We start from the raw sequence: 10997 nt of genomic DNA on the forward strand, positions 1-10997 counted from the left end.
GATATCAACTTCAGTCTATCTTTTTTTATTGTCAAGCATTAAAATGTGCATCTCAAGTGACGTGTCACTTTACAGAAACCAAAAAACGCGGGTAGTTTGCGACTTGCGCTACTCGCTTTGTAAACGGGGCGTGCTAAGCAATCTTATAGAACTCATAGTTGACCAAAAATGTTAAGGAATCTTAAAACACAAACTTTAAACTCAACCAATGATCCAAATTACCACTCAAAACGAGTGATGGAAATTAAGTACATTTTTTGTCTTCTTCTTTCGTTGTATTAAAAATTAATTATTAATTATAATTAAAAGCAGCCTAGTTGCACGGAGTTGACGGAATCCATCTTATGCTTCTGTTGTAGAACTTTTCTTTCTTTTTTACCGAACACTGTTATGGATTTGCTAGTTTTCTGGACTTTAGGGCACTTGTCTCTCCAAGGAAGTGAGAATATCACGAGACGTGATTTGATGCTTTTAAAGTTGTTTGGAGTTTTAGTGTTTTTTAATTAAAGTAAGAGAAAAAATTTGTATGAAATTTTAATGTTTTTTAATTAAAATGAGAGAAAAGAATTATCATTTAATTATTAAAAAGAGAAAAAAGAATCAACATTAAATTCTATTTGGGTTAAATTTTTTGTTTTAATTTAAATTTATTTTTAAAAGAGTATTGTAACATCCACTGAGAATCATGGCGTGTTTTTTTTCCGGCCACTTCTACAAAGACATTGACTTTTCTTCGGTAAGGATTTCTACAATTTTTTATGGTCAACTAAATTTTAATTCTAAAACTTTTATTTTTTAAAAATAGGCTATTAAAATTAACTTTTGAAATATAACTTTTAATAATTTAGAATGATTACAACCTATTTTGTTGTGATTTTGTCCAAGAATCCCATATTATGTATCCATGATGCCTTTGTAATTTTTATTTCATTATTATTAGTGAATGAAAATTATTTTTTTTTTTTTTTTTTTAGGCGATAGCATTTTTTTAATCATAGACTGATGTACTCTTGGTTTTCATGCATGTCTTCCACGGCTGAACTCTTGGTTTTCATTATAAGTTTGGGGTTTCACTCTTCTTCTTTTTTTTCTTTTCTCTTTTTTTTGGCCATATTTTCTTTTCTCTATAGTTTGGGAATAGACATGTATTTTATATGAGGAAGGGGGGTGTAAGGGAATGGGCCTCTGGGCCCAAAGTCAGATTTTACAAAGAACAATGTTCACGTAATGGGCCTTGAAAGGATCGATGAAGTTGGAAATCTTATTTTTGATTATTTGTTTTCCACTGAACTCCCCAAGTTGGTTGATGAAATTTAAAATCTTGTTGATGTTGATAAAGGCCTGTTAACCATATATAGCATGCATGACGGACTACATGACCCAAAAATAAAACAGGAGATTTAATTAATTACCAAAAAAAGGCAATTGTCTCGCTAACGAAAACAAATTAAGACAATTGTTGGACTTCGAAATTAGTGGATAAATTCAATTATGTGATGACAGATTAAAGACCAAAAACAACTGTGTAGGTTGTATTTTGGCCCTGTGTCCCGGTTTTGACCATAAAAAAAAGAAAAACAAAAAGAGAATATGATAGCATTTATTATACACAGTTTTAACGTAAGATCTGGCCCATGAACAAAGAAAAAAAGTTTTTAAACATATCACATTATCAAATCTCTAAGCAATTCAACCTATGAAAACATGACAAAAAAAAAATCTATGCAAAGAAATTTGTTTCATGCATTAAATACATGTATAATTAGATTCATCATATAATTACATACAAATTACAATGGAGAATAATTTATCATTTAGTTTTGAAAAGTACCAGAAAAATTGCCTGCCTTTATTATTTGTTCAAAAAAATAATATTTGGTTTCCGCATTCAATTCATTATCCTCATACAGCTATAAATTCAAATACAATAATATGAACCTTTTTTTGCAAACATGTGTAATTAGTTGTCTACATCTTTTAAATTGAATTAGAATTGCAATTCAAGAGTGTATTATTTGGCTCCTTGGGTCGGTCCCTTGGGGGATCCAAGAGATGTCAATTGAAATATAATTGGAAGAAAACTTGTTTATGTCTGCTTCTATTATTTATGTTTAGTCTTCTGTTTGGTTTTTTCGAGTTTGGACTCTTTCTCACCACAAAGCTTCAGCCTATCCTCTTTTTCGTTACTTTATTTTATTTATTTTAGGTTAAATGCTAGAAAATTATTAGAATTTGTTGTTTTTGATCATCAATTAGTTATTTATATTTAAAAATATGAAATAAAATATATTGTTGTATTATCAAATTAGACTAAAAAATTTAAATTGATAATTAAATAATAATAAAGAATAATAAATTATAATAGCCTTAGTATTCCTCATATTTTAGGAGTGGAAAAGAAAGCATTTTGAAGCATGAGAATGATAGGCACGGATTCGGTACCCGGGTGGTGTTAGCGCACCGAAATACTAAAAAGTTGTTTGGCACACCGAAACGCTAAAAAGCATCAAAATAAAAATGTTTGTTTTTTTAGGGTCTTTTCTGCAATTGTATATAAAATAGAAGGGTCACTAACTTCTTTCTTCTCTTCGAGTCCACTTTCTCTTTCTTCCCTTCCCCTGTCGTGCAATCGCACTGTCCCTTTCATTATCTCTACCGCCGACAACGACTGAAACCTCCCCACCACCTCTCCTACTCGCTCCTTTGTCGTGCTACCAACTCCTTCTCCTTCTCACTCAGCCATGGTGACTCCGACAATGTCTTATTCGGCACGCCCGAAGTCCCCTACCCATACTCAACCGAAACTTTCAGCGACTCATGCCGTCCATCCTTTCAGAAGTGTTCACATCCTCATGCTCAACAGTAGGATCCACTTCCATAGCATAGAAATTGGTGAAGCTATTAGCTAAAATTGGAGTCTTTGTGAATCGCTGTTGAAAAGCATCAGTGAGATTGTGAGTTGGGTCGGTGGAAATTATGAGAACAGAGTCGCGAATAGTGACGATAAGAATCGAGAGTATTGAGCTGCATGTGGTTTTGCCAACGCCACTCTTGCCACCAACGAAGACCCATTTGAGAGTTTATTGTTCTAGAATTTTCTGCAACGTTCCTTCTGACAAATTCTACTGATCCGCCATGGCCACATTGCTCCTATTTCTCTCAACTGCGTTTTTCGAATATTCCGTTCAATCCTAAAATAATATTTGGCATTTTTGAATTATGAATGATATCTTTTGAACCATGAATTATTATTCACAGAAATATAATGATATCCTTTCATAAATGAATTATTGAGCAATTTAATGGAATTAATTTTGAATATCATTTTTTATTTTTGTAGTAACTAAAATAACTTAAAATTAAAAATTAAAAATTAAAATTTGTATTATGTTATAAAATAACTAAATAAATAAATAAGGAAGAGGTAACAAATATAAAATAAAGAAATATAAAGAGAGAAATAGAAGTATTGCAACATAAAAGAGAGAGAGAATTGTTTATTGTTTGTTGTTGTGTAAAAAGCCTCAGCCTATGCCCCTATTTATACATGTGCAAGGCTTTACTTTTTCAAACTATATTAAATACAATCATCCTTGAGAATGGGCATCCACATAAGATGTGATAAAGCATTCTTATCACAACACTCCCCCTAAGATGACCATTTAGGATTATTGCCTCATTAAAACCTTACTAAAGAAAACCCAATGGGAAAAAACTTTAGTGAAGGAAAAAGAGTACAATATCCTTTGTGATGGGACTGCTTCATTAAAAACCTTGTCAAGAAAAATCCAATGGAAAAAAAAACCTGATCAAGGAAAAAAGAGTACAGTATCCCCCTCTTGTCGATATCATTTAATGTCTCGAAATCGGCACATCCCAATCTCATGTACCAATCTTTCAAAGGAGGATTTTGGGAGTGACTTTGTGAATAAATCTGTCAGATTGTTACTTGAGCGGATCTGTTAGACATCAGTTGTCCCTTGATTTTGAAGATCATGAGTGAAGAAGAATTTGGGAGAAATATGCTTTGTTTTATCACCTTTGATGTATCCGCCTTTAAGTTGAGCAATGCATGCTGTATTATCTTCAAACAGGACAGTTGGAGCTATCTTATGATCAATCAGTCCACATGATGACATAATATATTGGATCAAACTCTTGAGCCAAAAACAATCGCGACTTGCTTCATGTATCGCTAGTATTTCAGCATGATTAGAGGAGGTTGCTGCTATCGTCTGTTTCGTGGATCTCCATGATATAGCTGTACCACATATGTGAACAGGTATCCTGTTTGAGATCTCCCTTTGTGTGGATCAGACAAGTATCCAGCATCTGCATAGCCAACTAGTTGTGACTTGGATTCATATGGATAAAATAATCCCATGTCAACCGTTCCATGAAGATATCGAAAGATCTGTTTGATTCCACTCCAATGTCTTCTGGTTGGAGAGGAACTATATCTTGCTAGTAAATTCACAGCAAATCATATATCAGGTCGTGTATTATTAGCAAGATACATTAGTGCGCCAATAGCACTAAGATATGGTACTTCAGGACCAAGAATATCTTCATTTTCTTCTTTAGGACGAAATTGATAAGATCTTACGATCATTGGGGTACTCAAGGGATGTGACTTTTTCATATAAAATCTTTTCAAGATCTTTTCTGTGTATGTCATTTCATGAATAAAGATCCCATTTTTGTATGCTCGATCTGCAGGTCGAGACAAAATTTAGTTTTTCCAAGATCTTTCATCTCAAACTCTTCTTTTAGAGCTTTTATAGCTATTGGAATCTCTTCAGGAGTTCCAATAATATTTAAATCATCAACGTACACAGCATTATCATAAATCCAGATGCAGATTTCTTTATGAAAATACATGGGCAGATATCATCATTCTTAAATCCATTTTTTTTGCCAGATACTCAGTAAGACGATTATACCACATTTATCCAGATTGCTTTAAACAATATAAAGATCTTTGCAATTTGATTGAGTATAACCCCTGCGGATATTCATTTGATGGTTTAGATATCTTTAGTCATTCAGGGACTTTTATATAGATATCCTGATCTAATGAGCCGTATAAATAGGCTGTTACCACATCCATTAAGTGCATATGCAGTTTATGATATGCAGATAAACTGACCAAATAACGCAATGTTATCGCATCCACTACAGGGGAATACGTTTCTTCATAATCTATACCGAGCCTTTGTGAAAAACCTTGTGCTACAAGTCGAGCTTTGTAGCGTACAACTTCATTTTTCTCATTTCATTTTCTCACAAATACCCATCGGTATTCAACAGGTTTTATATCTTCTGGTGTACGGACTACAGGTTCGAAGACTTCACGTTTTGCAAGTGAGTCTAATTCAGCCTTCATGGCTTCTTTCTATTTTGGCCAATCATTCTTTTGTCGACATTCTTTGACTGATCTTGGCTCAAGATCCTTACTTTTATGCATGATATTTAATGCCACATTATATGCAAATATTTCATTGGCAATTGTCTTATTTCGGTCCCATTTCTCTCCTGCAAAGACATAATTTATCGAGATCTCGTCATTTTCACAAATTTTAGGTACTTGAACGTCTTTTGGCGTTAAAAATATATTAGAATTTTGGACAACTGCAGGTGTCTCTACTATGTCTTTTTCAACAGGAATCGTATTTACCTCTTTTCTCTTTCAAGGATTTTTGTCTTTGGAACCGACAGGCCTGCCACGCTTCTGGCGTGTATTTGCTTCAGTGGCTACTTGTCCTACTGGGACATCAATTCGAATTGGGGCATTTTCTGCTGGTATATAAGATTTGGTTATCCTCTTTGTATCGGAAAATGCATCAGGCAATTCATTTGCTATTCCTTGCAAATGTACAATTTTTTGAACTTCTAGTTCACATTGCCCTAATCGAGGATCTAAATGCATCAAGGATGATGCTTTCCAATTAAGTTCCTTTTCAGGAAGCTTATTCTCTCCTCCTAATGTTGAAAATTTTGATTCATCAAAATGACAACCCGTAAATCGGGCTTTAAATACATCTCCCGTTTGTATCTCAAGATACTTCACTATAGAAGGAGAATCATATCCAACATATATCCCCAATTTTCTTTGGGGTCCCATTTTGGTGCGATTAGGTGGTGCAATGGAAACATATATCGCACACCCGAATATTCTTAAATGGGAAACATTTGCCTGCTGGCCAAAAGCTAATTACATAGGAGAGAACTGATGGTAACTCGTTGGCCTCAAACGAATAAGTGCTGCGGCATGTAAAATAGCATGCCCCAAATCGAGGTTGGAAGATTTGTTCTCATAAGTAAGGGTCTAGCAATTAATTAGAGGCGCTTAATAAGTGATTCTGCTAACCCATTTTGTGTGTGAACATAAGCTACTAGATGTTCAACACTTATTCCATTAGCCATACAATAAGCATCAAAAGCTTGGGAAGTAAATTCACCAGCATTATCAAGACGAATTGCTTTGATTAGATTTTTCTGAAAATTGTGCCTTTAATCGAATAATTTGAGCCAGTAATCTCGCAAACGTCAGGTTGCGAGAAGATAATAAGCACACGTGTGACCATCTCGAAGATGCGTCTATTAGGACCATAAAATATCTAAAAGATGCACATGGTGGATAAATAGGTCCACATATATCATCTTGAATCCTTTCTAGAAATTCAGGAGACTCAAATCTAATCTTTACTGGTGATGGCCTTAAAATTAACTTCCCTTAAGAACATGCAGCATAACAAAATTCACTAGTTTTAAGAATCTTCTGATTCTTTAGTGAATGTCCATGAGAGTTTTCAATAATTCTCCTCATCATGGTTGTTCCCGGATGACCCAATCTATCATGCCAAGTTATGAATTCATTTGGGCTAGTAAACTTCTGGTTTACAATGGCATGTGATTCAATTGCACTAATCTTGGTATAATACAACCTAGATGAAAGTGAGTGTAACTTTTCTAATATAACCTTTTTATTTAAATCATGAGTTGTGATACATAAATACTCATGATTTTCCTCATTCATTATTTCAATATGATATCTATTTCGGCGAATATCTTTGAAACTCAACAAGTTCCTCAGAGACTTGATAGATAATAGTGCATTATTTATTACAAATTTTGTTCCTCCAAGAAACAAAATTATAGCTCTTCCTGTAACACCCTACCATACAGAGACTTATGCTTAAGTCATAATTCAGAGATGGCAAGGTATTACGATCTCTAAAACAAAAATTTAGTGATTGATTATAACTAGGAGCCTTGTAGAAAAAGGGGTAGACAAAAACCGCAACTCGAAAGCGCAACACTCCGATCACTAACACAACGAGCAAAGGATAAGCTAACGCAAGATCGTATATATAAAGAGTATCAAAAACAGGAATATCAAGACTCAAAATCCGGCGGCGAAGATAACCGGTTCGAGCATAGCAATATATACATATAATAAAATAAGGGAAACCCCAAAAGAAACCCAAAGGGACACAAATACAGAAATATAATCTCCAAAATCCCCCTCTAGAAGGAGTCATCACAGTTTGTATTATTTAGTGGAGATAAAAGTATCTAAACAAAATATATATCCCAAAACAGAGTCCTGAGAACAAAGGATCTTCGCTAATCCAGAAGTCTCCAGCATGCCTCAACGAGAAGCCTCGCGTCCTGCATCTGAAAATCACAAAATCCGCATGGGTGAGAACCAGAGGTCCCCAGCACGATAACAGCTTCCACATATATAATACATAATAATAGAGGAAAGCCGAAGGCAATCCTAGAACTTCCTCCAGATAATATCAAAGCTTATAAACAAGCTAAACCGTAAGTGGCAACTGACTAAAGATTCTTCAGTCTAACTAATACTTCCCTTTCCAATTCCTTCAGACCTCCCAACCACCAGCAGGAGTATAATATAGCAAACACAGTTATATCAGTGTGGATTGAAAATTAGCTAAACGACGCGCACGCGTCAGCCACGCGTACGCGTGGGTACTCTTGCGCCCCAGGCACAAAACTGGCACAACTCTGGCACAACTCTCTAGAAAATGGCTGGGCATTGGGTGCAGCACATTCGGCGCGCTCGCGCACATCACGCGCACGCGTGGATGGCGCTTCCTGGAAGAACGGCGCGTACGCGCCAAGTGCGCCTACGCGCGGGGGGTCATTCTGCTAAAAATTTTCTAAGTTAAAAACTGCAGAATTCACAGATTCAACCCCCAATCTTCCGACGGACATAACTTACTCATTTTAAATCGCTTTTCACCCGTTCTTCGAACGGCATGGACATCCCGGATCCAATTTCATTTCTAAACAGATTTGGCACAAATCAGAGATCCGTAGTCCAAGTTATGTCCCATCAAAGTATGCCCAAAAACCATGTTTTCATACAAAACCACAAAGAGCTCAACCGGAGCACTTCCAAACCACTTGTCCACAAGCTCTCAAGGTATCAACACCTCCAAGAATAGATTTTTATCACACAAAACCCTCTTTCAAGTTTTCCAAAATCACCAATCAAGCTCCAATATTCACATATACACAACCTAAGCCACAATCATCATATCCATACACAACATCTCAATACCCAAACATCATAGAACAACAATTTACACTAGGGTTGAGAATCTTACCACACCCAAGATTCAAGGAGACAAGATTAACCTTCTCCTTCAAGAGAGTTGGGTCCTATAACATCAAAGAACCCAAAATCTCAACATTTTTGCTCATGAAACTCGAAATCAAGGGCTGGAATTTCGAACAGTAAAATGTGGCTTACCTCAAGATTGATTGTATGGCTTTTGTAGAGCTCTCCGCGGTGAACGCGTGGCCGCAAACGGTGCGGCAATCGGAGCTCTAGATCAAAAGTTATGGTGGTTTGAAGATCAACCAAGGGAGAGAACTTGAGAGAGTGTTCTTCCCTCCATAGCCTCCATTTTCAGCGTGTTTAGTGTGTTGTGAGGAGAGAGAGTGCTGAAAACTAGGGTTTTGGTTTAGTTTAGTTGGGCCAAGGGCCCACTTTGGGTCCGGTTGGACCGATTTGGCCCGTTCGGTCCAATCTTGGTCCGAATTCTATAAAATTGGTACCGAAATTCTCGTCTCAATCTTCTCTATCACATTTAGCCATAAAAATAACATTTTTGGCTTTCTAGAATAAATTCTCATTTATGGATTAATTAGCCATTAATTAACCGGGTCTTACACTTCCAGAGCCTTTTATCACATTGCCCGAGACAATAATAGTATTAACATACTCTTCTTTTGGCATAAGATGGGTAAAATATATATATCACTTTTAAGAATAGTGTACGAACTTGCACTATCCGCAAGGCAAATATCTTCAGAATATGTCCTTGTCATTTTTCTTCAAAGACAAATAATAATAATAATAATAAAATGAGTAGAAGTACATACACAGTAAAATTACTAACATAAATACTTAACAAACACACATATTAAACTATTCCATCATTGATCAAATAGCCAATATTTCCTTCAGGATTCTCAAAGAAATTAGATACATCATAATGAGTGGTGAAATTTTCATAATTTGAAACAAAATTTGTTTCCTTTCCTTTATCATCCCTTTTCAAGGATGCTTGATAAAGATCAACAAGGTGCCTTGGGGTACAACAGGTACGTGACCAATGGTCCTTTCCACCATAATGGAAGTATTTATCCTCAATTGATTTACTTTACCCATTGTTTCTTTCTTTATCCCACTTCTGGTGAGATCCTTTATGAACATAATTCTTTTTTCTTCCATAATTTTTCTTGTTATCAAAATCTTGCCATTTACCTCTTCTGCGGTTATGATTTGCCGCATTTGCTTCCGGAAATGGGGCGGCGCCAGTTGGGCGCACTCTATGATTTCTTAAGAGCAACTCATTGTTGCGCTCAGCAACAAGAAAGCAAGAAATTAGCTCAAAATATTTTTTAAATTCTTTTTCTCGATACTGCTGCTGCATGAGCACATTCGAGGCATGGAAGATCGAGAAAGTTTTCTCTAACATATCGGGCTTGAGGAAGTATCACCATTTTTTTATGATTGTACCTTTCTTCAAGGTCTTTCCACAGATATGCAGGATCTTTTAATGTGGGATATTCATTTTTTAATCATACGTCAAGATGACGATGAAGGGAAACCATAACTTTGGCTTTATCCTTCTGGGATGTATTATTTTCAGCCTTAATAGTATTTCCAAGATCTATTGAATCAAGATAGATTTTAGCATGTAGTATCCATGATAAATAATTATTTTCAGATATATCAAAAGTATTAAATTCAAGATAAAAGAGTTTCGACATAATAAAAATTTATTACCTGAAGTCTTTCTAAAATATCGTTAGAGCTTCGTGCTGATAACGTGTTATAAAATAACTAAATAAATAAATAAGGAAGAGGTAACAAATATAAAATAAAGAAATATAAAGAAAGAGATAGAAGTATTGCAACATAAGAGAGAGAGAATTGTTTATTGTTTGTTGTTATGTAAAAAGCCTCAGCCTATGCCTCTATTTATACATGTGCAAGGTTTTACTTTTTCAAACTATATTAAATACAATCATCCTTAAGAATGGGCATCCACCTAAGATGTGATAAAGCATTCTTATCACAACATATTAGATACTATCTTTAAAATAATACCGATATCATATTAAAATTTACGTGGACACAAATATTAAAATATTGTAAACACATTTAAATATTGTAAAATTAGTTTTTTATTTTGTATTGGTTTATGTAAAAAGATATATTTTATATATCTAAATATTATTCAATTTGGGAGTTAGGGATTGGGGATTGAAATTAAAGGCTTAGGGTTTGGAGGGTTGAGGGTTGGAAAGTTGGAGTTTGAGAGCTTGTGATTTGAGGTTTAGGATTTTGGAGTTTAGGATTTTGGGTTGGGCATCTTAGGATTTAGGATTAAATTTTTTATTATACTAACAAAGTAAAAATTTTAAAGTGTATCAATTAGATTATAGATTAA

The sequence above is a fragment of the Arachis ipaensis genome, chromosome B04, assembly GCF_000816755.2.
Source record: "Arachis ipaensis cultivar K30076 chromosome B04, Araip1.1, whole genome shotgun sequence".
In the NCBI taxonomy this organism is placed as follows: Eukaryota; Viridiplantae; Streptophyta; class Magnoliopsida; order Fabales; family Fabaceae; genus Arachis; species Arachis ipaensis.